This window comes from Globicephala melas, unplaced genomic scaffold (genome assembly GCF_963455315.2).
Source record: "Globicephala melas unplaced genomic scaffold, mGloMel1.2 SCAFFOLD_172, whole genome shotgun sequence".
Taxonomy (NCBI): Eukaryota; Metazoa; Chordata; class Mammalia; order Artiodactyla; family Delphinidae; genus Globicephala; species Globicephala melas.
The window spans coordinates 481,040-507,972 of record NW_027207344.1 but is presented as its reverse complement, the minus strand read 5'-3'; the positions used below and the strand labels follow the sequence as shown (position 1 = coordinate 507,972).

At 73.3% G+C, this 26,933-nt stretch overlaps 20 non-coding genes across 20 annotated transcripts; all 20 read left to right on the top strand.

Moving 5' to 3' along the window:
• Nucleotides 1-1,259: 1,259 nt before the first annotated feature.
• Nucleotides 1,260-1,378, top strand: LOC132596275 (5S ribosomal RNA). The gene has a single exon (XR_009562374.1). It is a non-coding gene; the product is annotated as a 5S ribosomal RNA (ribosomal RNA).
• Nucleotides 1,379-2,310: 932 nt separating this feature from the next.
• Nucleotides 2,311-2,429, top strand: LOC132596274 (5S ribosomal RNA). The gene has a single exon (XR_009562373.1). It is a non-coding gene; the product is annotated as a 5S ribosomal RNA (ribosomal RNA).
• A 931-nt stretch (nucleotides 2,430-3,360) lies between these two features.
• Nucleotides 3,361-3,479, top strand: LOC132596273 (5S ribosomal RNA). The gene has a single exon (XR_009562372.1). It is a non-coding gene; the product is annotated as a 5S ribosomal RNA (ribosomal RNA).
• Nucleotides 3,480-4,411: 932 nt separating this feature from the next.
• On the top strand, nucleotides 4,412-4,530 carry LOC132596272 (5S ribosomal RNA). The gene has a single exon (XR_009562371.1). It is a non-coding gene; the product is annotated as a 5S ribosomal RNA (ribosomal RNA).
• A 931-nt stretch (nucleotides 4,531-5,461) lies between these two features.
• LOC132596271 (5S ribosomal RNA) lies at nucleotides 5,462-5,580 on the top strand. The gene has a single exon (XR_009562370.1). It is a non-coding gene; the product is annotated as a 5S ribosomal RNA (ribosomal RNA).
• Nucleotides 5,581-6,512: 932 nt separating this feature from the next.
• Nucleotides 6,513-6,631, top strand: LOC132596270 (5S ribosomal RNA). The gene has a single exon (XR_009562369.1). It is a non-coding gene; the product is annotated as a 5S ribosomal RNA (ribosomal RNA).
• Nucleotides 6,632-7,563: 932 nt separating this feature from the next.
• Nucleotides 7,564-7,682, top strand: LOC132596269 (5S ribosomal RNA). The gene has a single exon (XR_009562368.1). It is a non-coding gene; the product is annotated as a 5S ribosomal RNA (ribosomal RNA).
• Nucleotides 7,683-8,614: 932 nt separating this feature from the next.
• Nucleotides 8,615-8,733, top strand: LOC132596267 (5S ribosomal RNA). The gene has a single exon (XR_009562366.1). It is a non-coding gene; the product is annotated as a 5S ribosomal RNA (ribosomal RNA).
• A 931-nt stretch (nucleotides 8,734-9,664) lies between these two features.
• LOC132596266 (5S ribosomal RNA) lies at nucleotides 9,665-9,783 on the top strand. Its single transcript, XR_009562365.1, has one exon. It is a non-coding gene; the product is annotated as a 5S ribosomal RNA (ribosomal RNA).
• Nucleotides 9,784-10,715: 932 nt separating this feature from the next.
• Nucleotides 10,716-10,834, top strand: LOC132596265 (5S ribosomal RNA). The gene has a single exon (XR_009562364.1). It is a non-coding gene; the product is annotated as a 5S ribosomal RNA (ribosomal RNA).
• A 932-nt stretch (nucleotides 10,835-11,766) lies between these two features.
• LOC132596264 (5S ribosomal RNA) lies at nucleotides 11,767-11,885 on the top strand. The gene has a single exon (XR_009562363.1). It is a non-coding gene; the product is annotated as a 5S ribosomal RNA (ribosomal RNA).
• A 2,696-nt stretch (nucleotides 11,886-14,581) lies between these two features.
• On the top strand, nucleotides 14,582-14,700 carry LOC132596263 (5S ribosomal RNA). Its single transcript, XR_009562362.1, has one exon. It is a non-coding gene; the product is annotated as a 5S ribosomal RNA (ribosomal RNA).
• Nucleotides 14,701-17,396: 2,696 nt separating this feature from the next.
• Nucleotides 17,397-17,515, top strand: LOC132596262 (5S ribosomal RNA). The gene has a single exon (XR_009562361.1). It is a non-coding gene; the product is annotated as a 5S ribosomal RNA (ribosomal RNA).
• A 934-nt stretch (nucleotides 17,516-18,449) lies between these two features.
• On the top strand, nucleotides 18,450-18,568 carry LOC132596261 (5S ribosomal RNA). The gene has a single exon (XR_009562360.1). It is a non-coding gene; the product is annotated as a 5S ribosomal RNA (ribosomal RNA).
• Nucleotides 18,569-19,500: 932 nt separating this feature from the next.
• LOC132596260 (5S ribosomal RNA) lies at nucleotides 19,501-19,619 on the top strand. Its single transcript, XR_009562359.1, has one exon. It is a non-coding gene; the product is annotated as a 5S ribosomal RNA (ribosomal RNA).
• Nucleotides 19,620-20,551: 932 nt separating this feature from the next.
• LOC132596259 (5S ribosomal RNA) lies at nucleotides 20,552-20,670 on the top strand. Its single transcript, XR_009562358.1, has one exon. It is a non-coding gene; the product is annotated as a 5S ribosomal RNA (ribosomal RNA).
• Nucleotides 20,671-21,602: 932 nt separating this feature from the next.
• LOC132596258 (5S ribosomal RNA) lies at nucleotides 21,603-21,721 on the top strand. Its single transcript, XR_009562357.1, has one exon. It is a non-coding gene; the product is annotated as a 5S ribosomal RNA (ribosomal RNA).
• A 2,696-nt stretch (nucleotides 21,722-24,417) lies between these two features.
• LOC132596256 (5S ribosomal RNA) lies at nucleotides 24,418-24,536 on the top strand. The gene has a single exon (XR_009562355.1). It is a non-coding gene; the product is annotated as a 5S ribosomal RNA (ribosomal RNA).
• A 932-nt stretch (nucleotides 24,537-25,468) lies between these two features.
• LOC132596255 (5S ribosomal RNA) lies at nucleotides 25,469-25,587 on the top strand. Its single transcript, XR_009562354.1, has one exon. It is a non-coding gene; the product is annotated as a 5S ribosomal RNA (ribosomal RNA).
• A 931-nt stretch (nucleotides 25,588-26,518) lies between these two features.
• Nucleotides 26,519-26,637, top strand: LOC132596254 (5S ribosomal RNA). The gene has a single exon (XR_009562353.1). It is a non-coding gene; the product is annotated as a 5S ribosomal RNA (ribosomal RNA).
• Nucleotides 26,638-26,933: the final 296 nt, after the last annotated feature.

Genomic DNA, 26,933 nt, shown 5'->3' with positions numbered 1-26,933 from the left:
CTGCTGGTAAGTTCATTTTCCCAGTCTGGCTCCCGTGCAGAGAGGGCCTGGAGGCCGAGGTGGAAGGTAGCAGCGAGTTGGCCCGCGCTTGGCCCTCCTGCGGTTGCCGCTTCAGCACCAGACTGTCATACACCTGGTAGTTGGCATTGCCTCCCGGGTTCCGGCTGAGTGGCATGAAGGTGGGCGGGGGTGGAGGGTGCTCGGTAGCCTGGACGTCGGGCAGGAGGTGAGAGGGGCGGAGGAGCAGCGCTGAGCTGGGAGCCGGGGCCCGCTGGTCCGAGGCCTCGGCCAGTACCGTGAGGGAGGCGGAGGTGGCCACAGGGCGCCGCAAGGGCAGGATCTCAGCCCATTCGGCCGCCGGGTGCCGCACCTCGTGGGGATCGCGGGAGTAATCCAAGTGTCCCGTGGAGGGATGCAGGCTGCGGTTGGACTCGCTGTGAGCACAGCTGGGGAGGCTACGTCTCTGGGCCGGTGGGGTGTCGCGCTACCAGGCGTCGGGCCGGTAGACCCGAGGCAACAGAGCGGATGGAGGCTCAGAGCCCTCCAGACCCAGACTCCGCCATGGGCCCAGTTGCCGTCCTTTCGGCCCGCGAGCCCCTCGACCTGCACCTGGCCGCCCCCACCGGCGCCCAGCCCCGGCGCCGCCACCTGTGTGCCGGTATGTCCCTCCACAGCTCCCTCCGTCAAAAGCCCCCCCCCACCCCGCCCCTCTGGCGTGTCACCGCGGCCGGGTGCGGGAGCGGGATCGAGGGCAGGGGCCGCTTCCCCGGGCCTGCCGGCCACCAGGGGCGGGGTCCTGAGCTCGGCGGGGGGTGTGGGGGCAAGGGTGGCCTTGCCGGGGCTGAGGGGCCGTGGCGACTCAATGGTGGCTCCCGGTGGCTTCGGGCCAGCTGCTGTCGGGCAGGAGGGCCGGCCCGGGCTGCGGCCGGGCTGCGCCTAGGGCCGCGTGGGCGGGCAGGGCCGATGCCCAAGGGACCGCGGGCCCCGGGCCCTGAAGCCTCCGGGGCCACGTCCCTGTGAGCGACGTGCGGGATCTTGGGCGGGGCGCCAAGCGCCGAAGGGTTTGCTGGGTCACGGCCGCCCTGGGCTGGGAGGTGGTCGCCAAACCCTCCGCCGCCGCCCGATACCCGAGACCTCCGTTGCCCCTGCCTGGGCGGGCGAGGGGGCCCTGCCGGGGCGGGCCGGCCGCCAGGCTGGCGTTAAGGCGCCAGCGCCAGCGAAACTGGGCCTCAAGAGGCCGCCCGCGGCCCCCCGCCCCCGTCTACGGCCATACCACCCTGAACGCGCCCGATCTCGTCTGATCTCGGAAGCTAAGCAGGGTCGGGCCTGGTTAGTACTTGGATGGGAGACCGCCTGGGAATACCGGGTGCTGTAGGCTTTTTGCCTCCCGCTCCGCCCGCCTTCTCCTTTACTCGCCCGCGGCGGGGGCCGCCGGCTCCGCCCCCGCCGGGCCCCGCTGCAGGCCCCACCTCCTCAGGCCCCTCCCACCACGGCGCGCGCCGGCGGGGTCGCTCCCCGCCGGCCCGGCCGGCCAGGCGGCCAGAAGGCGGCCCTGGAAGGCAGCCGCACCCCAGACGCTCCCGGGGTGGCTGGCCCGGACCCAGACTCCGCCGCGGGCCCAGTTGCCGTCCTTTCGGCCCGCGAGCCCCTCGACCTGCACCTGGCCGCCCCCACCGGCGCCCAACCCCGGCGCCGCCACCTGTGTGCCGGTGTGTCCCTCCACAGCTCCCTCCGACAAAAGCCCCCCCCCACCCCGCCCCTCTGGCGTGTCACCGCGGCCGGGTGCGGGAGCGGGATCGAGGGCAGGGGCCGCTTCCCCGGGCCTGCCGGCCACCAGGGGCGGGGTCCTGAGCTCGGCGGGGGGTGTGGGGGCAAGGGTGGCCTTGCCGGGGCTGAGGGGCCGTGGCGACTCAATGGTGGCTCCCGGTGGCTTCGGGCCAGCTGCTGTCGGGCAGGAGGGCCGGCCCGGGCTGCGGCCGGGCTGCGCCTAGGGCCGCGTGGGCGGGCAGGGCCGATGCCCAAGGGACCGCGGGCCCCGGGCCCTGAAGCCTCCGGGGCCACGTCCCTGTGAGCGACGTGCGGGATCTTGGGCGGGGCGCCAAGCGCCGAAGGGTTTGCTGGGTCACGGCCGCCCTGGGCTGGGAGGTGGTCGCCAAACCCTCCGCCGCCGCCCGATACCCGAGACCTCCGTTGCCCCTGCCTGGGCGGGCGAGGGGGCCCTGCCGGGGCGGGCCGGCCGCCAGGCTGGCGTTAAGGCGCCAGCGCCAGCGAAACTGGGCCTCAAGAGGCCGCCCGCGGCCCCCCGCCCCCGTCTACGGCCATACCACCCTGAACGCGCCCGATCTCGTCTGATCTCGGAAGCTAAGCAGGGTCGGGCCTGGTTAGTACTTGGATGGGAGACCGCCTGGGAATACCGGGTGCTGTAGGCTTTTTGCCTCCCGCTCCGCCCGCCTTCTCCTTTACTCGCCCGCGGCGGGGTCGCCGGCTCCGCCCCCGCCGGGCCCCGCTGCAGGCCCCACCTCCTCAGGCCCCTCCCACCACGGCGCGCGCCGGCGGGGTCGCTCCCCGCCGGCCCGGCCGGCCAGGCGGCCAGAAGGCGGCCCTGGAAGGCAGCCGCACCCCACACGCTCCCGGGGTGGCTGGCCCGGACCCAGACTCCGCCGCGGGCCCAGTTGCCGTCCTTTCGGCCCGCGAGCCCCTCGACCTGCACCTGGCCGCCCCCACCGGCGCCCAACCCCGGCGCCGCCACCTGTGTGCCGGTGTGTCCCTCCACAGCTCCCTCTGAGAAAAGCCCCCCCCCACCCCGCCCCTCTGGCGTGTCACCGCGGCCGGGTGCGGGAGCGGGATCGAGGGCAGGGGCCGCTTCCCCGGGCCTGCCGGCCACCAGGGGCGGGGTCCTGAGCTCGGCGGGGGGTGTGGGGGCAAGGGTGGCCTTGCCGGGGCTGAGGGGCCGTGGCGACTCAATGGTGGCTCCCGGTGGCTTCGGGCCAGCTGCTGTCGGGCAGGAGGGCCGGCCCGGGCTGCGGCCGGGCTGCGCCTAGGGCCGCGTGGGCGGGCAGGGCCGATGCCCAAGGGACCGCGGGCCCCGGGCCCTGAAGCCTCCGGGGCCACGTCCCTGTGAGCGACGTGCGGGATCTTGGGCGGGGCGCCAAGCGCCGAAGGGTTTGCTGGGTCACGGCCGCCCTGGGCTGGGAGGTGGTCGCCAAACCCTCCGCCGCCGCCCGATACCCGAGACCTCCGTTGCCCCTGCCTGGGCGGGCGAGGGGGCCCTGCCGGGGCGGGCCGGCCGCCAGGCTGGCGTTAAGGCGCCAGCGCCAGCGAAACTGGGCCTCAAGAGGCCGCCCGCGGCCCCCCGCCCCCGTCTACGGCCATACCACCCTGAACGCGCCCGATCTCGTCTGATCTCGGAAGCTAAGCAGGGTCGGGCCTGGTTAGTACTTGGATGGGAGACCGCCTGGGAATACCGGGTGCTGTAGGCTTTTTGCCTCCCGCTCCGCCCGCCTTCTCCTTTACTCGCCCGCGGCGGGGGCCGCCGGCTCCGCCCCCGCCGGGCCCCGCTGCAGGCCCCACCTCCTCAGGCCCCTCCCACCACGGCGCGCGCCGGCGGGGTCGCTCCCCGCCGGCCCGGCCGGCCAGGCGGCCAGAAGGCGGCCCTGGAAGGCAGGCGCACCCCAGACGCTCCCGGGGTGGCTGGCCCGGACCCAGACTCCGCCGCGGGCCCAGTTGCCGTCCTTTCGGCCCGCGAGCCCCTCGACCTGCACCTGGCCGCCCCCACCGGCGCCCAGCCCCGGCGCCGCCACCTGTGTGCCGGTGTGTCCCTCCACAGCTCCCTCTGACAAAAGCCCCCCCCCACCCCGCCCCTCTGGCGTGTCACCGCGGCCGGGTGCGGGAGCGGGATCGAGGGCAGGGGCCGCTTCCCCGGGCCTGCCGGCCACCAGGGGCGGGGTCCTGAGCTCGGCGGGGGGTGTGGGGGCAAGGGTGGCCTTGCCGGGGCTGAGGGGCCGTGGCGACTCAATGGTGGCTCCCGGTGGCTTCGGGCCAGCTGCTGTCGGGCAGGAGGGCCGGCCCGGGCTGCGGCCGGGCTGCGCCTAGGGCCGCGTGGGCGGGCAGGGCCGATGCCCAAGGGACCGCGGGCCCCGGGCCCTGAAGCCTCCGGGGCCACGTCCCTGTGAGCGACGTGCGGGATCTTGGGCGGGGCGCCAAACGCCGAAGGGTTTGCTGGGTCACGGCCGCCCTGGGCTGGGAGGTGGTCGCCAAACCCTCCGCCGCCGCCCGATACCCGAGACCTCCGTTGCCCCTGCCTGGGCGGGCGAGGGGGCCCTGCCGGGGCGGGCCGGCCGCCAGGCTGGCGTTAAGGCGCCAGCGCCAGCGAAACTGGGCCTCAAGAGGCCGCCCGCGGCCCCCCGCCCCCGTCTACGGCCATACCACCCTGAACGCGCCCGATCTCGTCTGATCTCGGAAGCTAAGCAGGGTCGGGCCTGGTTAGTACTTGGATGGGAGACCGCCTGGGAATACCGGGTGCTGTAGGCTTTTTGCCTCCCGCTCCGCCCGCCTTCTCCTTTACTCGCCCGCGGCGGGGTCGCCGGCTCCGCCCCCGCCGGGCCCCGCTGCAGGCCCCACCTCCTCAGGCCCCTCCCACCACGGCGCGCGCCGGCGGGGTCGCTCCCCGCCGGCCCGGCCGGCCAGGCGGCCAGAAGGCGGCCCTGGAAGGCAGCCGCACCCCAGACGCTCCCGGGGTGGCTGGCCCGGACCCAGACTCCGCCGCGGGCCCAGTTGCCGTCCTTTCGGCCCGCGAGCCCCTCGACCTGCACCTGGCCGCCCCCACCGGCGCCCAACCCCGGCGCCGCCACCTGTGTGCCGGTGTGTCCCTCCACAGCTCCCTCCGACAAAAGCCCCCCCCCACCCCGCCCCTCTGGCGTGTCACCGCGGCCGGGTGCGGGAGCGGGATCGAGGGCAGGGGCCGCTTCCCCGGGCCTGCCGGCCACCAGGGGCGGGGTCCTGAGCTCGGCGGGGGGTGTGGGGGCAAGGGTGGCCTTGCCGGGGCTGAGGGGCCGTGGCGACTCAATGGTGGCTCCCGGTGGCTTCGGGCCAGCTGCTGTCGGGCAGGAGGGCCGGCCCGGGCTGCGGCCGGGCTGCGCCTAGGGCCGCGTGGGCGGGCAGGGCCGATGCCCAAGGGACCGCGGGCCCCGGGCCCTGAAGCCTCCGGGGCCACGTCCCTGTGAGCGACGTGCGGGATCTTGGGCGGGGCGCCAAGCGCCGAAGGGTTTGCTGGGTCACGGCCGCCCTGGGCTGGGAGGTGGTCGCCAAACCCTCCGCCGCCGCCCGATACCCGAGACCTCCGTTGCCCCTGCCTGGGCGGGCGAGGGGGCCCTGCCGGGGCGGGCCGGCCGCCAGGCTGGCGTTAAGGCGCCAGCGCCAGCGAAACTGGGCCTCAAGAGGCCGCCCGCGGCCCCCCGCCCCCGTCTACGGCCATACCACCCTGAACGCGCCCGATCTCGTCTGATCTCGGAAGCTAAGCAGGGTCGGGCCTGGTTAGTACTTGGATGGGAGACCGCCTGGGAATACCGGGTGCTGTAGGCTTTTTGCCTCCCGCTCCGCCCGCCTTCTCCTTTACTCGCCCGCGGCGGGGGCCGCCGGCTCCGCCCCCGCCGGGCCCCGCTGCAGGCCCCACCTCCTCAGGCCCCTCCCACCACGGCGCGCGCCGGCGGGGTCGCTCCCCGCCGGCCCGGCCGGCCAGGCGGCCAGAAGGCGGCCCTGGAAGGCAGGCGCACCCCAGACGCTCCCGGGGTGGCTGGCCCGGACCCAGACTCCGCCGCGGGCCCAGTTGCCGTCCTTTCGGCCCGCGAGCCCCTCGACCTGCACCTGGCCGCCCCCACCGGCGCCCAGCCCCGGCGCCGCCACCTGTGTGCCGGTGTGTCCCTCCACAGCTCCCTCTGACAAAAGCCCCCCCCCACCCCGCCCCTCTGGCGTGTCACCGCGGCCGGGTGCGGGAGCGGGATCGAGGGCAGGGGCCGCTTCCCCGGGCCTGCCGGCCACCAGGGGCGGGGTCCTGAGCTCGGCGGGGGGTGTGGGGGCAAGGGTGGCCTTGCCGGGGCTGAGGGGCCGTGGCGACTCAATGGTGGCTCCCGGTGGCTTCGGGCCAGCTGCTGTCGGGCAGGAGGGCCGGCCCGGGCTGCGGCCGGGCTGCGCCTAGGGCCGCGTGGGCGGGCAGGGCCGATGCCCAAGGGACCGCGGGCCCCGGGCCCTGAAGCCTCCGGGGCCACGTCCCTGTGAGCGACGTGCGGGATCTTGGGCGGGGCGCCAAGCGCCGAAGGGTTTGCTGGGTCACGGCCGCCCTGGGCTGGGAGGTGGTCGCCAAACCCTCCGCCGCCGCCCGATACCCGAGACCTCCGTTGCCCCTGCCTGGGCGGGCGAGGGGGCCCTGCCGGGGCGGGCCGGCCGCCAGGCTGGCGTTAAGGCGCCAGCGCCAGCGAAACTGGGCCTCAAGAGGCCGCCCGCGGCCCCCCGCCCCCGTCTACGGCCATACCACCCTGAACGCGCCCGATCTCGTCTGATCTCGGAAGCTAAGCAGGGTCGGGCCTGGTTAGTACTTGGATGGGAGACCGCCTGGGAATACCGGGTGCTGTAGGCTTTTTGCCTCCCGCTCCGCCCGCCTTCTCCTTTACTCGCCCGCGGCGGGGGCCGCCGGCTCCGCCCCCGCCGGGCCCCGCTGCAGGCCCCACCTCCTCAGGCCCCTCCCACCACGGCGCGCGCCGGCGGGGTCGCTCCCCGCCGGCCCGGCCGGCCAGGCGGCCAGAAGGCGGCCCTGGAAGGCAGGCGCACCCCAGACGCTCCCGGGGTGGCTGGCCCGGACCCAGACTCCGCCGCGGGCCCAGTTGCCGTCCTTTCGGCCCGCGAGCCCCTCGACCTGCACCTGGCCGCCCCCACCGGCGCCCAGCCCCGGCGCCGCCACCTGTGTGCCGGTGTGTCCCTCCACAGCTCCCTCCGACAAAAGCCCCCCCCCACCCCGCCCCTCTGGCGTGTCACCGCGGCCGGGTGCGGGAGCGGGATCGAGGGCAGGGGCCGCTTCCCCGGGCCTGCCGGCCACCAGGGGCGGGGTCCTGAGCTCGGCGGGGGGTGTGGGGGCAAGGGTGGCCTTGCCGGGGCTGAGGGGCCGTGGCGACTCAATGGTGGCTCCCGGTGGCTTCGGGCCAGCTGCTGTCGGGCAGGAGGGCCGGCCCGGGCTGCGGCCGGGCTGCGCCTAGGGCCGCGTGGGCGGGCAGGGCCGATGCCCAAGGGACCGCGGGCCCCGGGCCCTGAAGCCTCCGGGGCCACGTCCCTGTGAGCGACGTGCGGGATCTTGGGCGGGGCGCCAAGCGCCGAAGGGTTTGCTGGGTCACGGCCGCCCTGGGCTGGGAGGTGGTCGCCAAACCCTCCGCCGCCGCCCGATACCCGAGACCTCCGTTGCCCCTGCCTGGGCGGGCGAGGGGGCCCTGCCGGGGCGGGCCGGCCGCCAGGCTGGCGTTAAGGCGCCAGCGCCAGCGAAACTGGGCCTCAAGAGGCCGCCCGCGGCCCCCCGCCCCCGTCTACGGCCATACCACCCTGAACGCGCCCGATCTCGTCTGATCTCGGAAGCTAAGCAGGGTCGGGCCTGGTTAGTACTTGGATGGGAGACCGCCTGGGAATACCGGGTGCTGTAGGCTTTTTGCCTCCCGCTCCGCCCGCCTTCTCCTTTACTCGCCCGCGGCGGGGGCCGCCGGCTCCGCCCCCGCCGGGCCCCGCTGCAGGCCCCACCTCCTCAGGCCCCTCCCACCACGGCGCGCGCCGGCGGGGTCGCTCCCCGCCGGCCCGGCCGGCCAGGCGGCCAGAAGGCGGCCCTGGAAGGCAGGCGCACCCCAGACGCTCCCGGGGTGGCTGGCCCGGACCCAGACTCCGCCGCGGGCCCAGTTGCCGTCCTTTCGGCCCGCGAGCCCCTCGACCTGCACCTGGCCGCCCCCACCGGCGCCCAGCCCCGGCGCCGCCACCTGTGTGCCGGTGTGTCCCTCCACAGCTCCCTCCGACAAAAGCCCCCCCCCACCCCGCCCCTCTGGCGTGTCACCGCGGCCGGGTGCGGGAGCGGGATCGAGGGCAGGGGCCGCTTCCCCGGGCCTGCCGGCCACCAGGGGCGGGGTCCTGAGCTCGGCGGGGGGTGTGGGGGCAAGGGTGGCCTTGCCGGGGCTGAGGGGCCGTGGCGACTCATTGGTGGCTCCCGGTGGCTTCGGGCCAGCTGCTGTCGGGCAGGAGGGCCGGCCCGGGCTGCGGCCGGGCTGCGCCTAGGGCCGCGTGGGCGGGCAGGGCCGATGCCCAAGGGACCGCGGGCCCCGGGCCCTGAAGCCTCCGGGGCCACGTCCCTGTGAGCGACGTGCGGGATCTTGGGCGGGGCGCCAAGCGCCGAAGGGTTTGCTGGGTCACGGCCGCCCTGGGCTGGGAGGTGGTCGCCAAACCCTCCGCCGCCGCCCGATACCCGAGACCTCCGTTGCCCCTGCCTGGGCGGGCGAGGGGGCCCTGCCGGGGCGGGCCGGCCGCCAGGCTGGCGTTAAGGCGCCAGCGCCAGCGAAACTGGGCCTCAAGAGGCCGCCCGCGGCCCCCCGCCCCCGTCTACGGCCATACCACCCTGAACGCGCCCGATCTCGTCTGATCTCGGAAGCTAAGCAGGGTCGGGCCTGGTTAGTACTTGGATGGGAGACCGCCTGGGAATACCGGGTGCTGTAGGCTTTTTGCCTCCCGCTCCGCCCGCCTTCTCCTTTACTCGCCCGCGGCGGGGTCGCCGGCTCCGCCCCCGCCGGGCCCCGCTGCAGGCCCCACCTCCTCAGGCCCCTCCCACCACGGCGCGCGCCGGCGGGGTCGCTCCCCGCCGGCCCGGCCGGCCAGGCGGCCAGAAGGCGGCCCTGGAAGGCAGCCGCACCCCAGACGCTCCCGGGGTGGCTGGCCCGGACCCAGACTCCGCCGCGGGCCCAGTTGCCGTCCTTTCGGCCCGCGAGCCCCTCGACCTGCACCTGGCCGCCCCCACCGGCGCCCAACCCCGGCGCCGCCACCTGTGTGCCGGTGTGTCCCTCCACAGCTCCCTCCGACAAAAGCCCCCCCCCACCCCGCCCCTCTGGCGTGTCACCGCGGCCGGGTGCGGGAGCGGGATCGAGGGCAGGGGCCGCTTCCCCGGGCCTGCCGGCCACCAGGGGCGGGGTCCTGAGCTCGGCGGGGGGTGTGGGGGCAAGGGTGGCCTTGCCGGGGCTGAGGGGCCGTGGCGACTCAATGGTGGCTCCCGGTGGCTTCGGGCCAGCTGCTGTCGGGCAGGAGGGCCGGCCCGGGCTGCGGCCGGGCTGCGCCTAGGGCCGCGTGGGCGGGCAGGGCCGATGCCCAAGGGACCGCGGGCCCCGGGCCCTGAAGCCTCCGGGGCCACGTCCCTGTGAGCGACGTGCGGGATCTTGGGCGGGGCGCCAAGCGCCGAAGGGTTTGCTGGGTCACGGCCGCCCTGGGCTGGGAGGTGGTCGCCAAACCCTCCGCCGCCGCCCGATACCCGAGACCTCCGTTGCCCCTGCCTGGGCGGGCGAGGGGGCCCTGCCGGGGCGGGCCGGCCGCCAGGCTGGCGTTAAGGCGCCAGCGCCAGCGAAACTGGGCCTCAAGAGGCCGCCCGCGGCCCCCCGCCCCCGTCTACGGCCATACCACCCTGAACGCGCCCGATCTCGTCTGATCTCGGAAGCTAAGCAGGGTCGGGCCTGGTTAGTACTTGGATGGGAGACCGCCTGGGAATACCGGGTGCTGTAGGCTTTTTGCCTCCCGCTCCGCCCGCCTTCTCCTTTACTCGCCCGCGGCGGGGGCCGCCGGCTCCGCCCCCGCCGGGCCCCGCTGCAGGCCCCACCTCCTCAGGCCCCTCCCACCACGGCGCGCGCCGGCGGGGTCGCTCCCCGCCGGCCCGGCCGGCCAGGCGGCCAGAAGGCGGCCCTGGAAGGCAGGCGCACCCCAAACGCTCCCGGGGTGGCTGGCCCGGACCCAGACTCCGCCGCGGGCCCAGTTGCCGTCCTTTCGGCCCGCGAGCCCCTCGACCTGCACCTGGCCGCCCCCACCGGCGCCCAGCCCCGGCGCCGCCACCTGTGTGCCGGTGTGTCCCTCCACAGCTCCCTCCGACAAAAGCCCCCCCCCACCCCGCCCCTCTGGCGTGTCACCGCGGCCGGGTGCGGGAGCGGGATCGAGGGCAGGGGCCGCTTCCCCGGGCCTGCCGGCCACCAGGGGCGGGGTCCTGAGCTCGGCGGGGGGTGTGGGGGCAAGGGTGGCCTTGCCGGGGCTGAGGGGCCGTGGCGACTCAATGGTGGCTCCCGGTGGCTTCGGGCCAGCTGCTGTCGGGCAGGAGGGCCGGCCCGGGCTGCGGCCGGGCTGCGCCTAGGGCCGCGTGGGCGGGCAGGGCCGATGCCCAAGGGACCGCGGGCCCCGGGCCCTGAAGCCTCCGGGGCCACGTCCCTGTGAGCGACGTGCGGGATCTTGGGCGGGGCGCCAAGCGCCGAAGGGTTTGCTGGGTCACGGCCGCCCTGGGCTGGGAGGTGGTCGCCAAACCCTCCGCCGCCGCCCGATACCCGAGACCTCCGTTGCCCCTGCCTGGGCGGGCGAGGGGGCCCTGCCGGGGCGGGCCGGCCGCCAGGCTGGCGTTAAGGCGCCAGCGCCAGCGAAACTGGGCCTCAAGAGGCCGCCCGCGGCCCCCCGCCCCCGTCTACGGCCATACCACCCTGAACGCGCCCGATCTCGTCTGATCTCGGAAGCTAAGCAGGGTCGGGCCTGGTTAGTACTTGGATGGGAGACCGCCTGGGAATACCGGGTGCTGTAGGCTTTTTGCCTCCCGCTCCGCCCGCCTTCTCCTTTACTCGCCCGCGGCGGGGGCCGCCGGCTCCGCCCCCGCCGGGCCCCGCTGCAGGCCCCACCTCCTCAGGCCCCTCCCACCACGGCGCGCGCCGGCGGGGTCGCTCCCCGCCGGCCCGGCCGGCCAGGCGGCCAGAAGGCGGCCCTGGAAGGCAGGCGCACCCCAGACGCTCCCGGGGTGGCTGGCCCGGACCCAGACTCCGCCGCGGGCCCAGTTGCCGTCCTTTCGGCCCGCGAGCCCCTCGACCTGCACCTGGCCGCCCCCACCGGCGCCCAGCCCCGGCGCCGCCACCTGTGTGCCGGTGTGTCCCTCCACAGCTCCCTCCGACAAAAGCCCCCCCCCACCCCGCCCCTCTGGCGTGTCACCGCGGCCGGGTGCGGGAGCGGGATCGAGGGCAGGGGCCGCTTCCCCGGGCCTGCCGGCCACCAGGGGCGGGGTCCTGAGCTCGGCGGGGGGTGTGGGGGCAAGGGTGGCCTTGCCGGGGCTGAGGGGCCGTGGCGACTCATTGGTGGCTCCCGGTGGCTTCGGGCCAGCTGCTGTCGGGCAGGAGGGCCGGCCCGGGCTGCGGCCGGGCTGCGCCTAGGGCCGCGTGGGCGGGCAGGGCCGATGCCCAAGGGACCGCGGGCCCCGGGCCCTGAAGCCTCCGGGGCCACGTCCCTGTGAGCGACGTGCGGGATCTTGGGCGGGGCGCCAAGCGCCGAAGGGTTTGCTGGGTCACGGCCGCCCTGGGCTGGGAGGTGGTCGCCAAACCCTCCGCCGCCGCCCGATACCCGAGACCTCCGTTGCCCCTGCCTGGGCGGGCGAGGGGGCCCTGCCGGGGCGGGCCGGCCGCCAGGCTGGCGTTAAGGCGCCAGCGCCAGCGAAACTGGGCCTCAAGAGGCCGCCCGCGGCCCCCCGCCCCCGTCTACGGCCATACCACCCTGAACGCGCCCGATCTCGTCTGATCTCGGAAGCTAAGCAGGGTCGGGCCTGGTTAGTACTTGGATGGGAGACCGCCTGGGAATACCGGGTGCTGTAGGCTTTTTGCCTCCCGCTCCGCCCGCCTTCTCCTTTACTCGCCCGCGGCGGGGGGGCCGCCGGCTCCGCCCCCGCCGAGCCCCGCTGCAGGCAGTAGTCAAGGTGGGTTTACCTGCCCGAGCAGGAAGCTTGGGCGATGGCAGAAGTGGGAAGAAACTCTTGAGCACAGGTTCTTGGGATCCACGGAGCAGCGCATGCACATGCGATGGGTGCCTACACAGCTGGCTTGCTTGTCTGTGGGGAAAGGCGAGATGGGTCAGGGCCTGGGTTCCTGAGGGGCTGAGAATCAAGGCAGGGATAGAAGAAAGGGGACAGGCCCACATCCCCTGAACCCACGCCGGCGCCCACTCACCTTTGTGGAAAATACGATTGAAAAGTGCCCGCAAGAATCTCTTCAGATGCCTCCAGAGTTGAGGCAAGAAGGGGAGGGGGGAGGCCGGGAGCAGGGTGAGCCCTGAAATCCAACCCTTGTCCCGGTCACACCCCAGCAGCCCTCCCACCTCAGCCCCTTCAAGACCCCAGGGCTCCCCCAACCGCGCTGCACAGATCCTGCCCTGACCATAGTCACCATGTTGATCCCCACGTTGAGCAAGATGAAGCTGACCGGGATCAGAAGAATTGAGTATCCTTGCTCCTGGCATTTCCTGGGGATGGGGCCAGTGAACGGCTCGGCTCGGTAGTAGTTTCGCTCACCCATGGCCGTTGGTCCCAGGACTGCCTGGGCCCTCTGCCCTCCAGTTTTAACTGGGAGCCAGACTGGGTCATAATGGGGCAGGTGGTGAGGTCACAGTGAGGGAGGGGGATGAAAAGGAGGGCCCAGAGTGGCATTCCCTGGTAACCAGGGTCAGGTAAGCTGAGCCTGGACAGTCAAACAGGGCCCGGTGGCCGGCATACATCCCCTCGAGCGGTCATTCATTCGCTCACCGCCCGCTGACTCACTTGTTCAAATGACACATTGCGTCTCTTGGCCCCTCTTGAGACTAGGAAGACCTTGGCCTCAGAGGCCTGCTGAAGGCCTGGCTGGAGTCCAGAGCCTCAGCCTTCTTCATGCCCTTCACTGGGCCTGGAGCTGGACCTGCCCAGATGTGGAACCTCCCAGTTTGGAAGCAACTTCTTGTATGAGGCTCTCTGTGGACAGGGACAGCTGAGACACAGAGGAGGTGCCCAGAGACCAGGGGTTTGGAGTCTGCAGCTGCAGATGTACTTAGTGCATGGTATAGGACCAGGAGGGGCCTGCTGGCAGAACTGTGGCCACTAAACCAAAGGGACCCTCAGGCCAAGAAGGGGACACTGGCTTCTTATTGCAGGAAGCCAAGCGCAGGGACCCAGGCTGGCAGAAGGAGTGGCGCTTCCAAGCCACAGACCACCAATGTTTCCTGGACTCTGGCGCTCTTTATTCCTCTCTCCATGCCCTGCCGCCCCCTGCCCCTGCCCCCATTTGCTGCTGGTAAGTTCACTTTCCCAGTCTGGCTCCCGTGCAGAGAGGGCCTGGAGGCCGAGGTGGAAGGTAGCAGCGAGTTGGCCCGCGCTTGGCCCTCCTGCGGTTGCCGCTTCAGCACCAGACTGTCATACACCTGGTAGTTGGCATTGCCTCCCGGGTTCCGGCTGAGTGGCATGAAGGTGGGCGGGGGTGGAGGGTGCTCGGTAGCCTGGACGTCGGGCAGGAGGTGAGAGGGGCGGAGGAGCAGCGCTGAGCTGGGAGCCGGGGCCCGCTGGTCCAAGGCCTCGGCCAGTACCGTGAGGGAGGCGGAGGTGGCCACAGGGCGCCGCAAGGGCAGGATCTCAGCCCATTCGGCCGCCGGGTGCCGCACCTCGTGGGGATCGCGGGAGTAATCCAAGTGTCCCGTGGAGGGATGCAGGCTGCGGTTGGACTCGCTGTGAGCACAGCTGGGGAGGCTACGTCTGTGGGCCGGTGGGGTGTCGCGCTACCAGGCGTCGGGCCGGTAGACCCGAGGCAACAGAGCGGATGGAGGCTCAGAGCCCTCCAGACCCAGACTCCGCCATGGGCCCAGTTGCCGTCCTTTCGGCCCGCGAGCCCCTCGACCTGCACCTGGCCGCCCCCACCGGCGCCCAGCCCCGGCGCCGCCACCTGTGTGCCGGTATGTCCCTCCACAGCTCCCTCCGTCAAAAGCCCCCCCCCACCCCGCCCCTCTGGCGTGTCACCGCGGCCGGGTGCGGGAGCGGGATCGAGGGCAGGGGCCGCTTCCCCGGGCCTGCCGGCCACCAGGGGCGGGGTCCTGAGCTCGGCGGGGGGTGTGGGGGCAAGGGTGGCCTTGCCGGGGCTGAGGGGCCGTGGCGACTCAATGGTGGCTCCCGGTGGCTTCGGGCCAGCTGCTGTCGGGCAGGAGGGCCGGCCCGGGCTGCGGCCGGGCTGCGCCTAGGGCCGCGTGGGCGGGCAGGGCCGATGCCCAAGGGACCGCGGGCCCCGGGCCCTGAAGCCTCCGGGGCCACGTCCCTGTGAGCGACGTGCGGGATCTTGGGCGGGGCGCCAAGCGCCGAAGGGTTTGCTGGGTCACGGCCGCCCTGGGCTGGGAGGTGGTCGCCAAACCCTCCGCCGCCGCCCGATACCCGAGACCTCCGTTGCCCCTGCCTGGGCGGGCGAGGGGGCCCTGCCGGGGCGGGCCGGCCGCCAGGCTGGCGTTAAGGCGCCAGCGCCAGCGAAACTGGGCCTCAAGAGGCCGCCCGCGGCCCCCCGCCCCCGTCTACGGCCATACCACCCTGAACGCGCCCGATCTCGTCTGATCTCGGAAGCTAAGCAGGGTCGGGCCTGGTTAGTACTTGGATGGGAGACCGCCTGGGAATACCGGGTGCTGTAGGCTTTTTGCCTCCCGCTCCGCCCGCCTTCTCCTTTACTCGCCCGCGGCGGGGGGGCCGCCGGCTCCGCCCCCGCCGAGCCCCGCTGCAGGCAGTAGTCAAGGTGGGTTTACCTGCCCGAGCAGGAAGCTTGGGCGATGGCAGAAGTGGGAAGAAACTCTTGAGCACAGGTTCTTGGGATCCACGGAGCAGCGCATGCACATGCGATGGGTGCCTACACAGCTGGCTTGCTTGTCTGTGGGGAAAGGCGAGATGGGTCAGGGCCTGGGTTCCTGAGGGGCTGAGAATCAAGGCAGGGATAGAAGAAAGGGGACAGGCCCACATCCCCTGAACCCACGCCGGCGCCCACTCACCTTTGTGGAAAATACGATTGAAAAGTGCCCGCAAGAATCTCTTCAGATGCCTCCAGAGTTGAGGCAAGAAGGGGAGGGGGGAGGCCGGGAGCAGGGTGAGCCCTGAAATCCAACCCTTGTCCCGGTCACACCCCAGCAGCCCTCCCACCTCAGCCCCTTCAAGACCCCAGGGCTCCCCCAACCGCGCTGCACAGATCCTGCCCTGACCATAGTCACCATGTTGATCCCCACGTTGAGCAAGATGAAGCTGACCGGGATCAGAAGAATTGAGTATCCTTGCTCCTGGCATTTCCTGGGGATGGGGCCAGTGAACGGCTCGGCTCGGTAGTAGTTTCGCTCACCCATCGCTGTTGGTCCCAGGACTGCCTGGGCCCTCTGCCCTCCAGTTTTAACTGGGAGCCAGACTGGGTCATAATGGGGCAGGTGGTGAGGTCACAGTGAGGGAGGGGGATGAAAAGGAGGGCCCAGAGTGGCATTCCCTGGTAACCAAGGTCAGGTAAGCTGAGCCTGGACAGTCAAACAGGGCCCGGTGGCCGGCATACATCCCCTCGAGTGGTCATTCATTCGCTCACCGCCCGCTGACTCACTTGTTCAAATGACACATTGCGTCTCTTGGCCCCTCTTGAGACTAGGAAGACCTTGGCCTCAGAGGCCTGCTGAAGGCCTGGCTGGAGTCCAGAGCCTCAGCCTTCTTCATGCCCTTCACTGGGCCTGGAGCTGGACCTGCCCAGATGTGGAACCTCCCAGTTTGGAAGCAACTTCTTGTATGAGGCTCTCTGTGGACAGGGACAGCTGAGACACAGAGGAGGTGCCCAGAGACCAGGGGTTTGGAGTCTGCAGCTGCAGATGTACTTAGTGCATGGTATAGGACCAGGAGGGGCCTGCTGGCAGAACTGTGGCCACTAAACCAAAGGGACCCTCAGGCCAAGAAGGGGACACTGGCTTCTTATTGCAGGAAGCCAAGCGCAGGGACCCAGGCTGGCAGAAGGAGTGGCGCTTCCAAGCCACAGACCACCAATGTTTCCTGGACTCTGGCGCTCTTTATTCCTCTCTCCATGCCCTGCCGCCCCCTGCCCCTGCCCCCACTTGCTGCTGGTAAGTTCATTTTCCCAGTCTGGCTCCCGTGCAGAGAGGGCCTGGAGGCCGAGGTGGAAGGTAGCAGCGAGTTGGCCCGCGCTTGGCCCTCCTGCGGTTGCCGCTTCAGCACCAGACTGTCATACACCTGGTAGTTGGCATTGCCTCCCGGGTTCCGGCTGAGTGGCATGAAGGTGGGCGGGGGTGGAGGGTGCTCGGTAGCCTGGACGTCGGGCAGGAGGTGAGAGGGGCGGAGGAGCAGCGCTGAGCTGGGAGCCGGGGCCCGCTGGTCCGAGGCCTCGGCCAGTACCGTGAGGGAGGCGGAGGTGGCCACAGGGCGCCGCAAGGGCAGGATCTCAGCCCATTCGGCCGCCGGGTGCCGCACCTCGTGGGGATCGCGGGAGTAATCCAAGTGTCCCGTGGAGGGATGCAGGCTGCGGTTGGACTCGCTGTGAGCACAGCTGGGGAGGCTACGTCTGTGGGCCGGTGGGGTGTCGCGCTACCAGGCGTCGGGCCGGTAGACCCGAGGCACCAGAGCGGATGGAGGCTCAGAGCCCTCCAGACCCAGACTCCGCCATGGGCCCAGTTGCCGTCCTTTCGGCCCGCGAGCCCCTCGACCTGCACCTGGCCGCCCCCACCGGCGCCCAGCCCCGGCGCCGCCACCTGTGTGCCGGTGTGTCCCTCCACAGCTCCCTCCGACAAAAGCCCCCCCCCACCCCGCCCCTCTGGCGTGTCACCGCGGCCGGGTGCGGGAGCGGGATCGAGGGCAGGGGCCGCTTCCCCGGGCCTGCCGGCCACCAGGGGCGGGGTCCTGAGCTCGGCGGGGGGTGTGGGGGCAAGGGTGGCCTTGCCGGGGCTGAGGGGCCGTGGCGACTCAATGGTGGCTCCTGGTGGCTTCGGGCCAGCTGCTGTCGGCTAGGAGGGCCGGCCTGGGCTGCGGCCGGGCTGTGCCTAGGGCCGCGTGGGCGGGCAGGGCCGATGCCCAAGGGACCGCGGGCCCCGGGCCCTGAAGCCTCCGGGGCCACGTCCCTGTGAGCGACGTGCGGGATCTTGGGCGGGGCGCCAAGCGCCGAAGGGTTTGCTGGGTCACGGCCGCCCTGGGCTGGGAGGTGGTCGCCAAACCCTCCGCCGCCGCCCGATACCCGAGACCTCCGTTGCCCCTGCCTGGGCGGGCGAGGGGGCCCTGCCGGGGCGGGCCGGCCGCCAGGCTGGCGTTAAGGCGCCAGCGCCAGCGAAACTGGGCCTCAAGAGGCCGCCCGCGGCCCCCCGCCCCCGTCTACGGCCATACCACCCTGAACGCGCCCGATCTCGTCTGATCTCGGAAGCTAAGCAGGGTCGGGCCTGGTTAGTACTTGGATGGGAGACCGCCTGGGAATACCGGGTGCTGTAGGCTTTTTGCCTCCCGCTCCGCCCGCCTTCTCCTTTACTCGCCCGCGGCGGGGGGGCCGCCGGCTCCGCCCCCGCCGGGCCCCGCTGCAGGCCCCACCTCCTCAGGCCCCTCCCACCACGGCGCGCGCCGGCGGGGTCGCTCCCCGCCGGCCCGGCCGGCCAGGCGGCCAGAAGGCGGCCCTGGAAGGCAGCCGCACCCCAGACGCTCCCGGGGTGGCTGGCCCGGACCCAGACTCCGCCGCGGGCCCAGTTGCCGTCCTTTCGGCCCGCGAGCCCCTCGACCTGCACCTGGCCGCCCCCACCGGCGCCCAGCCCCGGCGCCGCCACCTGTGTGCCGGTGTGTCCCTCCACAGCTCCCTCTGACAAAAGCCCCCCCCCACCCCGCCCCTCTGGCGTGTCACCGCGGCCGGGTGCGGGAGCGGGATCGAGGGCAGGGGCCGCTTCCCCGGGCCTGCCGGCCACCAGGGGCGGGGTCCTGAGCTCGGCGGGGGGTGTGGGGGCAAGGGTGGCCTTGCCGGGGCTGAGGGGCCGTGGCGACTCAATGGTGGCTCCCGGTGGCTTCGGGCCAGCTGCTGTCGGGCAGGAGGGCCGGCCCGGGCTGCGGCCGGGCTGCGCCTAGGGCCGCGTGGGCGGGCAGGGCCGATGCCCAAGGGACCGCGGGCCCCGGGCCCTGAAGCCTCCGGGGCCACGTCCCTGTGAGCGACGTGCGGGATCTTGGGCGGGGCGCCAAGCGCCGAAGGGTTTGCTGGGTCACGGCCGCCCTGGGCTGAGAGGTGGTCGCCAAACCCTCCGCCGCCGCCCGATACCCGAGACCTCCGTTGCCCCTGCCTGGGCGGGCGAGGGGGCCCTGCCGGGGCGGGCCGGCCGCCAGGCTGGCGTTAAGGCGCCAGCGCCAGCGAAACTGGGCCTCAAGAGGCCGCCCGCGGCCCCCCGCCCCCGTCTACGGCCATACCACCCTGAACGCGCCCGATCTCGTCTGATCTCGGAAGCTAAGCAGGGTCGGGCCTGGTTAGTACTTGGATGGGAGACCGCCTGGGAATACCGGGTGCTGTAGGCTTTTTGCCTCCCGCTCCGCCCGCCTTCTCCTTTACTCGCCCGCGGCGGGGGCCGCCGGCTCCGCCCCCGCCGGGCCCCGCTGCAGGCCCCACCTCCTCAGGCCCCTCCCACCACGGCGCGCGCCGGCGGGGTCGCTCCCCGCCGGCCCGGCCGGCCAGGCGGCCAGAAGGCGGCCCTGGAAGGCAGGCGCACCCCAGACGCTCCCGGGGTGGCTGGCCCGGACCCAGACTCCGCCGCGGGCCCAGTTGCCGTCCTTTCGGCCCGCGAGCCCCTCGACCTGCACCTGGCCGCCCCCACCGGCGCCCAGCCCCGGCGCCGCCACCTGTGTGCCGGTGTGTCCCTCCACAGCTCCCTCCGACAAAAGCCCCCCCCCACCCCGCCCCTCTGGCGTGTCACCGCGGCCGGGTGCGGGAGCGGGATCGAGGGCAGGGGCCGCTTCCCCGGGCCTGCCGGCCACCAGGGGCGGGGTCCTGAGCTCGGCGGGGGGTGTGGGGGCAAGGGTGGCCTTGCCGGGGCTGAGGGGCCGTGGCGACTCATTGGTGGCTCCCGGTGGCTTCGGGCCAGCTGCTGTCGGGCAGGAGGGCCGGCCCGGGCTGCGGCCGGGCTGCGCCTAGGGCCGCGTGGGCGGGCAGGGCCGATGCCCAAGGGACCGCGGGCCCCGGGCCCTGAAGCCTCCGGGGCCACGTCCCTGTGAGCGACGTGCGGGATCTTGGGCGGGGCGCCAAGCGCCGAAGGGTTTGCTGGGTCACGGCCGCCCTGGGCTGGGAGGTGGTCGCCAAACCCTCCGCCGCCGCCCGATACCCGAGACCTCCGTTGCCCCTGCCTGGGCGGGCGAGGGGGCCCTGCCGGGGCGGGCCGGCCGCCAGGCTGGCGTTAAGGCGCCAGCGCCAGCGAAACTGGGCCTCAAGAGGCCGCCCGCGGCCCCCCGCCCCCGTCTACGGCCATACCACCCTGAACGCGCCCGATCTCGTCTGATCTCGGAAGCTAAGCAGGGTCGGGCCTGGTTAGTACTTGGATGGGAGACCGCCTGGGAATACCGGGTGCTGTAGGCTTTTTGCCTCCCGCTCCGCCCGCCTTCTCCTTTACTCGCCCGCGGCGGGGGCCGCCGGCTCCGCCCCCGCCGGGCCCCGCTGCAGGCCCCACCTCCTCAGGCCCCTCCCACCACGGCGCGCGCCGGCGGGGTCGCTCCCCGCCGGCCCGGCCGGCCAGGCGGCCAGAAGGCGGCCCTGGAAGGCAGGCGCACCCCAGACGCTCCCGGGGTGGCTGGCCCGGACCCAGACTCCGCCGCGGGCCCAGTTGCCGTCCTTTCGGCCCGCGAGCCCCTCGACCTGCACCTGGCCGCCCCCACCGGCGCCCAGCCCCGGCGCCGCCACCTGTGTGCCGGTGTGTCCCTCCACAGCTCCCTCTGACAAAAGCCCCCCCCCACCCCGCCCCTCTGGCGTGTCACCGCGGCCGGGTGCGGGAGCGGGATCGAGGGCAGGGGCCGCTTCCCCGGGCCTGCCGGCCACCAGGGGCGGGGTCCTGAGCTCGGCGGGGGGTGTGGGGGCAAGGGTGGCCTTGCCGGGGCTGAGGGGCCGTGGCGACTCAATGGTGGCTCCCGGTGGCTTCGGGCCAGCTGCTGTCGGGCAGGAGGGCCGGCCCGGGCTGCGGCCGGGCTGCGCCTAGGGCCGCGTGGGCGGGCAGGGCCGATGCCCAAGGGACCGCGGGCCCCGGGCCCTGAAGCCTCCGGGGCCACGTCCCTGTGAGCGACGTGCGGGATCTTGGGCGGGGCGCCAAGCGCCGAAGGGTTTGCTGGGTCACGGCCGCCCTGGGCTGGGAGGTGGTCGCCAAACCCTCCGCCGCCGCCCGATACCCGAGACCTCCGTTGCCCCTGCCTGGGCGGGCGAGGGGGCCCTGCCGGGGCGGGCCGGCCGCCAGGCTGGCGTTAAGGCGCCAGCGCCAGCGAAACTGGGCCTCAAGAGGCCGCCCGCGGCCCCCCGCCCCCGTCTACGGCCATACCACCCTGAACGCGCCCGATCTCGTCTGATCTCGGAAGCTAAGCAGGGTCGGGCCTGGTTAGTACTTGGATGGGAGACCGCCTGGGAATACCGGGTGCTGTAGGCTTTTTGCCTCCCGCTCCGCCCGCCTTCTCCTTTACTCGCCCGCGGCGGGGGCCGCCGGCTCCGCCCCCGCCGGGCCCCGCTGCAGGCCCCACCTCCTCAGGCCCCTCCCACCACGGCGCGCGCCGGCGGGGTCGCTCCCCGCCGGCCCGGCCGGCCAGGCGGCCAGAAGGCGGCCCTGGAAGGCAGCCGCACCCCAGACGCTCCCGGGGTGGCTGGCCCGGACCCAGACTCCGCCGCGGGCCCAGTTGCCGTCCTTTCGGCCCGCGAGCCCCTCGATCTGCACCTGGCCGCCCCCACCGGCGCCCAACCCCGGCGCCGCCACCTGTGTGCCGGTGTGTCCCTCCACAGCTCCCTCCGACAAAAGCCCCCCCCCACCCCGCCCCTCTGGCGTGTCACCGCGGCCGGGTGCGGGAGCGGGATCGAGGGCAGGGGCCGCTTCCCCGGGCCTGCCGGCCACCAGGGGCGGGGTCCTGAGCTCGGCGGGGGGTGTGGGGGCAAGGGTGGCCTTGCCGGGGCTGAGGGGCCGTGGCGACTCAATGGTGGCTCCCGGTGGCTTCGGGCCAGCTGCTGTCGGGCAGGAGGGCCGGCCCGGGCTGCGGCCGGGCTGCGCCTAGGGCCGCGTGGGCGGGCAGGGCCGATGCCCAAGGGACCGCGGGCCCCGGGCCCTGAAGCCTCCGGGGCCACGTCCCTGTGAGCGACGTGCGGGATCTTGGGCGGGGCGCCAAGCGCCGAAGGGTTTGCTGGGTCACGGCCGCCCTGGGCTGGGAGGTGGTCGCCAAACCCTCCGCCGCCGCCCGATACCCGAGACCTCCGTTGCCCCTGCCTGGGCGGGCGAGGGGGCCCTGCCGGGGCGGGCCGGCCGCCAGGCTGGCGTTAAGGCGCCAGCGCCAGCGAAACTGGGCCTCAAGAGGCCGCCCGCGGCCCCCCGCCCCCGTCTACGGCCATACCACCCTGAACGCGCCCGATCTCGTCTGATCTCGGAAGCTAAGCAGGGTCGGGCCTGGTTAGTACTTGGATGGGAGACCGCCTGGGAATACCGGGTGCTGTAGGCTTTTTGCCTCCCGCTCCGCCCGCCTTCTCCTTTACTCGCCCGCGGCGGGGGGGCCGCCGGCTCCGCCCCCGCCGAGCCCCGCTGCAGGCAGTAGTCAAGGTGGGTTTACCTGCCCGAGCAGGAAGCTTGGGCGATGGCAGAAGTGGGAAGAAACTCTTGAGCACAGGTTCTTGGGATCCACGGAGCAGCGCATGCACATGCGATGGGTGCCTACACAGCTGGCTTGCTTGTCTGTGGGGAAAGGCGAGATGGGTCAGGGCCTGGGTTCCTGAGGGGCTGAGAATCAAGGCAGGGATAGAAGAAAGGGGACAGGCCCACATCCCCTGAACCCACGCCGGCGCCCACTCACCTTTGTGGAAAATACGATTGAAAAGTGCCCGCAAGAATCTCTTCAGATGCCTCCAGAGTTGAGGCAAGAAGGGGAGGGGGGAGGCCGGGAGCAGGGTGAGCCCTGAAATCCAACCCTTGTCCCGGTCACACCCCAGCAGCCCTCCCACCTCAGCCCCTTCAAGACCCCAGGGCTCCCCCAACCGCGCTGCACAGATCCTGCCCTGACCATAGTCACCATGTTGATCCCCACGTTGAGCAAGATGAAGCTGACCGGGATCAGAAGAATTGAGTATCCTTGCTCCTGGCATTTCCTGGGGATGGGGCCAGTGAACGGCTCGGCTCGGTAGTAGTTTCGCTCACCCATGGCCGTTGGTCCCAGGACTGCCTGGGCCCTCTGCCCTCCAGTTTTAACTGGGAGCCAGACTGGGTCATAATGGGGCAGGTGGTGAGGTCACAGTGAGGGAGGGGGATGAAAAGGAGGGCCCAGAGTGGCATTCCCTGGTAACCAGGGTCAGGTAAGCTGAGCCTGGACAGTCAAACAGGGCCCGGTGGCCGGCATACATCCCCTCGAGCGGTCATTCATTCGCTCACCGCCCGCTGACTCACTTGTTCAAATGACACATTGCGTCTCTTGGCCCCTCTTGAGACTAGGAAGACCTTGGCCTCAGAGGCCTGCTGAAGGCCTGGCTGGAGTCCAGAGCCTCAGCCTTCTTCATGCCCTTCACTGGGCCTGGAGCTGGACCTGCCCAGATGTGGAACCTCCCAGTTTGGAAGCAACTTCTTGTATGAGGCTCTCTGTGGACAGGGACAGCTGAGACACAGAGGAGGTGCCCAGAGACCAGGGGTTTGGAGTCTGCAGCTGCAGATGTACTTAGTGCATGGTATAGGACCAGGAGGGGCCTGCTGGCAGAACTGTGGCCACTAAACCAAAGGGACCCTCAGGCCAAGAAGGGGACACTGGCTTCTTATTGCAGGAAGCCAAGCGCAGGGACCCAGGCTGGCAGAAGGAGTGGCGCTTCCAAGCCACAGACCACCAATGTTTCCTGGACTCTGGCGCTCTTTATTCCTCTCTCCATGCCCTGCCGCCCCCTGCCCCTGCCCCCACTTGCTGCTGGTAAGTTCATTTTCCCAGTCTGGCTCCCGTGCAGAGAGGGCCTGGAGGCCGAGGTGGAAGGTAGCAGCGAGTTGGCCCGCGCTTGGCCCTCCTGCGGTTGCCGCTTCAGCACCAGACTGTCATACACCTGGTAGTTGGCATTGCCTCCCGGGTTCCGGCTGAGTGGCATGAAGGTGGGCGGGGGTGGAGGGTGCTCGGTAGCCTGGACGTCGGGCAGGAGGTGAGAGGGGCGGAGGAGCAGCGCTGAGCTGGGAGCCGGGGCCCGCTGGTCCGAGGCCTCGGCCAGTACCGTGAGGGAGGCGGAGGTGGCCACAGGGCGCCGCAAGGGCAGGATCTCAGCCCATTCGGCCGCCGGGTGCCGCACCTCGTGGGGATCGCGGGAGTAATCCAAGTGTCCCGTGGAGGGATGCAGGCTGCGGTTGGACTCGCTGTGAGCACAGCTGGGGAGGCTACGTCTCTGGGCCGGTGGGGTGTCGCGCTACCAGGCGTCGGGCCGGTAGACCCGAGGCAACAGAGCGGATGGAGGCTCAGAGCCCTCCAGACCCAGACTCCGCCATGGGCCCAGTTGCCGTCCTTTCGGCCCGCGAGCCCCTCGACCTGCACCTGGCCGCCCCCACCGGCGCCCAGCCCCGGCGCCGCCACCTGTGTGCCGGTATGTCCCTCCACAGCTCCCTCCGTCAAAAGCCCCCCCCCACCCCGCCCCTCTGGCGTGTCACCGCGGCCGGGTGCGGGAGCGGGATCGAGGGCAGGGGCCGCTTCCCCGGGCCTGCCGGCCACCAGGGGCGGGGTCCTGAGCTCGGCGGGGGGTGTGGGGGCAAGGGTGGCCTTGCCGGGGCTGAGGGGCCGTGGCGACTCAATGGTGGCTCCCGGTGGCTTCGGGCCAGCTGCTGTCGGGCAGGAGGGCCGGCCCGGGCTGCGGCCGGGCTGCGCCTAGGGCCGCGTGGGCGGGCAGGGCCGATGCCCAAGGGACCGCGGGCCCCGGGCCCTGAAGCCTCCGGGGCCACGTCCCTGTGAGCGACGTGCGGGATCTTGGGCGGGGCGCCAAGCGCCGAAGGGTTTGCTGGGTCACGGCCGCCCTGGGCTGGGAGGTGGTCGCCAAACCCTCCGCCGCCGCCCGATACCCGAGACCTCCGTTGCCCCTGCCTGGGCGGGCGAGGGGGCCCTGCCGGGGCGGGCCGGCCGCCAGGCTGGCGTTAAGGCGCCAGCGCCAGCGAAACTGGGCCTCAAGAGGCCGCCCGCGGCCCCCCGCCCCCGTCTACGGCCATACCACCCTGAACGCGCCCGATCTCGTCTGATCTCGGAAGCTAAGCAGGGTCGGGCCTGGTTAGTACTTGGATGGGAGACCGCCTGGGAATACCGGGTGCTGTAGGCTTTTTGCCTCCCGCTCCGCCCGCCTTCTCCTTTACTCGCCCGCGGCGGGGGCCGCCGGCTCCGCCCCCGCCGGGCCCCGCTGCAGGCCCCACCTCCTCAGGCCCCTCCCACCACGGCGCGCGCCGGCGGGGTCGCTCCCCGCCGGCCCGGCCGGCCAGGCGGCCAGAAGGCGGCCCTGGAAGGCAGCCGCACCCCAGACGCTCCCGGGGTGGCTGGCCCGGACCCAGACTCCGCCGCGGGCCCAGTTGCCGTCCTTTCGGCCCGCGAGCCCCTCGACCTGCACCTGGCCGCCCCCACCGGCGCCCAACCCCGGCGCCGCCACCTGTGTGCCGGTGTGTCCCTCCACAGCTCCCTCCGACAAAAGCCCCCCCCCACCCCGCCCCTCTGGCGTGTCACCGCGGCCGGGTGCGGGAGCGGGATCGAGGGCAGGGGCCGCTTCCCCGGGCCTGCCGGCCACCAGGGGCGGGGTCCTGAGCTCGGCGGGGGGTGTGGGGGCAAGGGTGGCCTTGCCGGGGCTGAGGGGCCGTGGCGACTCAATGGTGGCTCCCGGTGGCTTCGGGCCAGCTGCTGTCGGGCAGGAGGGCCGGCCCGGGCTGCGGCCGGGCTGCGCCTAGGGCCGCGTGGGCGGGCAGGGCCGATGCCCAAGGGACCGCGGGCCCCGGGCCCTGAAGCCTCCGGGGCCACGTCCCTGTGAGCGACGTGCGGGATCTTGGGCGGGGCGCCAAGCGCCGAAGGGTTTGCTGGGTCACGGCCGCCCTGGGCTGGGAGGTGGTCGCCAAACCCTCCGCCGCCGCCCGATACCCGAGACCTCCGTTGCCCCTGCCTGGGCGGGCGAGGGGGCCCTGCCGGGGCGGGCCGGCCGCCAGGCTGGCGTTAAGGCGCCAGCGCCAGCGAAACTGGGCCTCAAGAGGCCGCCCGCGGCCCCCCGCCCCCGTCTACGGCCATACCACCCTGAACGCGCCCGATCTCGTCTGATCTCGGAAGCTAAGCAGGGTCGGGCCTGGTTAGTACTTGGATGGGAGACCGCCTGGGAATACCGGGTGCTGTAGGCTTTTTGCCTCCCGCTCCGCCCGCCTTCTCCTTTACTCGCCCGCGGCGGGGTCGCCGGCTCCGCCCCCGCCGGGCCCCGCTGCAGGCCCCACCTCCTCAGGCCCCTCCCACCACGGCGCGCGCCGGCGGGGTCGCTCCCCGCCGGCCCGGCCGGCCAGGCGGCCAGAAGGCGGCCCTGGAAGGCAGCCGCACCCCACACGCTCCCGGGGTGGCTGGCCCGGACCCAGACTCCGCCGCGGGCCCAGTTGCCGTCCTTTCGGCCCGCGAGCCCCTCGACCTGCACCTGGCCGCCCCCACCGGCGCCCAACCCCGGCGCCGCCACCTGTGTGCCGGTGTGTCCCTCCACAGCTCCCTCTGAGAAAAGCCCCCCCCCACCCCGCCCCTCTGGCGTGTCACCGCGGCCGGGTGCGGGAGCGGGATCGAGGGCAGGGGCCGCTTCCCCGGGCCTGCCGGCCACCAGGGGCGGGGTCCTGAGCTCGGCGGGGGGTGTGGGGGCAAGGGTGGCCTTGCCGGGGCTGAGGGGCCGTGGCGACTCAATGGTGGCTCCCGGTGGCTTCGGGCCAGCTGCTGTCGGGCAGGAGGGCCGGCCCGGGCTGCGGCCGGGCTGCGCCTAGGGCCGCGTGGGCGGGCAGGGCCGATGCCCAAGGGACCGCGGGCCCCGGGCCCTGAAGCCTCCGGGGCCACGTCCCTGTGAGCGACGTGCGGGATCTTGGGCGGGGCGCCAAGCGCCGAAGGGTTTGCTGGGTCACGGCCGCCCTGGGCTGGGAGGTGGTCGCCAAACCCTCCGCCGCCGCCCGATACCCGAGACCTCCGTTGCCCCTGCCTGGGCGGGCGAGGGGGCCCTGCCGGGGCGGGCCGGCCGCCAGGCTGGCGTTAAGGCGCCAGCGCCAGCGAAACTGGGCCTCAAGAGGCCGCCCGCGGCCCCCCGCCCCCGTCTACGGCCATACCACCCTGAACGCGCCCGATCTCGTCTGATCTCGGAAGCTAAGCAGGGTCGGGCCTGGTTAGTACTTGGATGGGAGACCGCCTGGGAATACCGGGTGCTGTAGGCTTTTTGCCTCCCGCTCCGCCCGCCTTCTCCTTTACTCGCCCGCGGCGGGGGCCGCCGGCTCCGCCCCCGCCGGGCCCCGCTGCAGGCCCCACCTCCTCAGGCCCCTCCCACCACGGCGCGCGCCGGCGGGGTCGCTCCCCGCCGGCCCGGCCGGCCAGGCGGCCAGAAGGCGGCCCTGGAAGGCAGGCGCACCCCAGACGCTCCCGGGGTGGCTGGCCCGGACCCAGACTCCGCCGCGGGCCCAGTTGCCGTCCTTTCGGCCCGCGAGCCCCTCGACCTGCACCTGGCCGCCCCCAC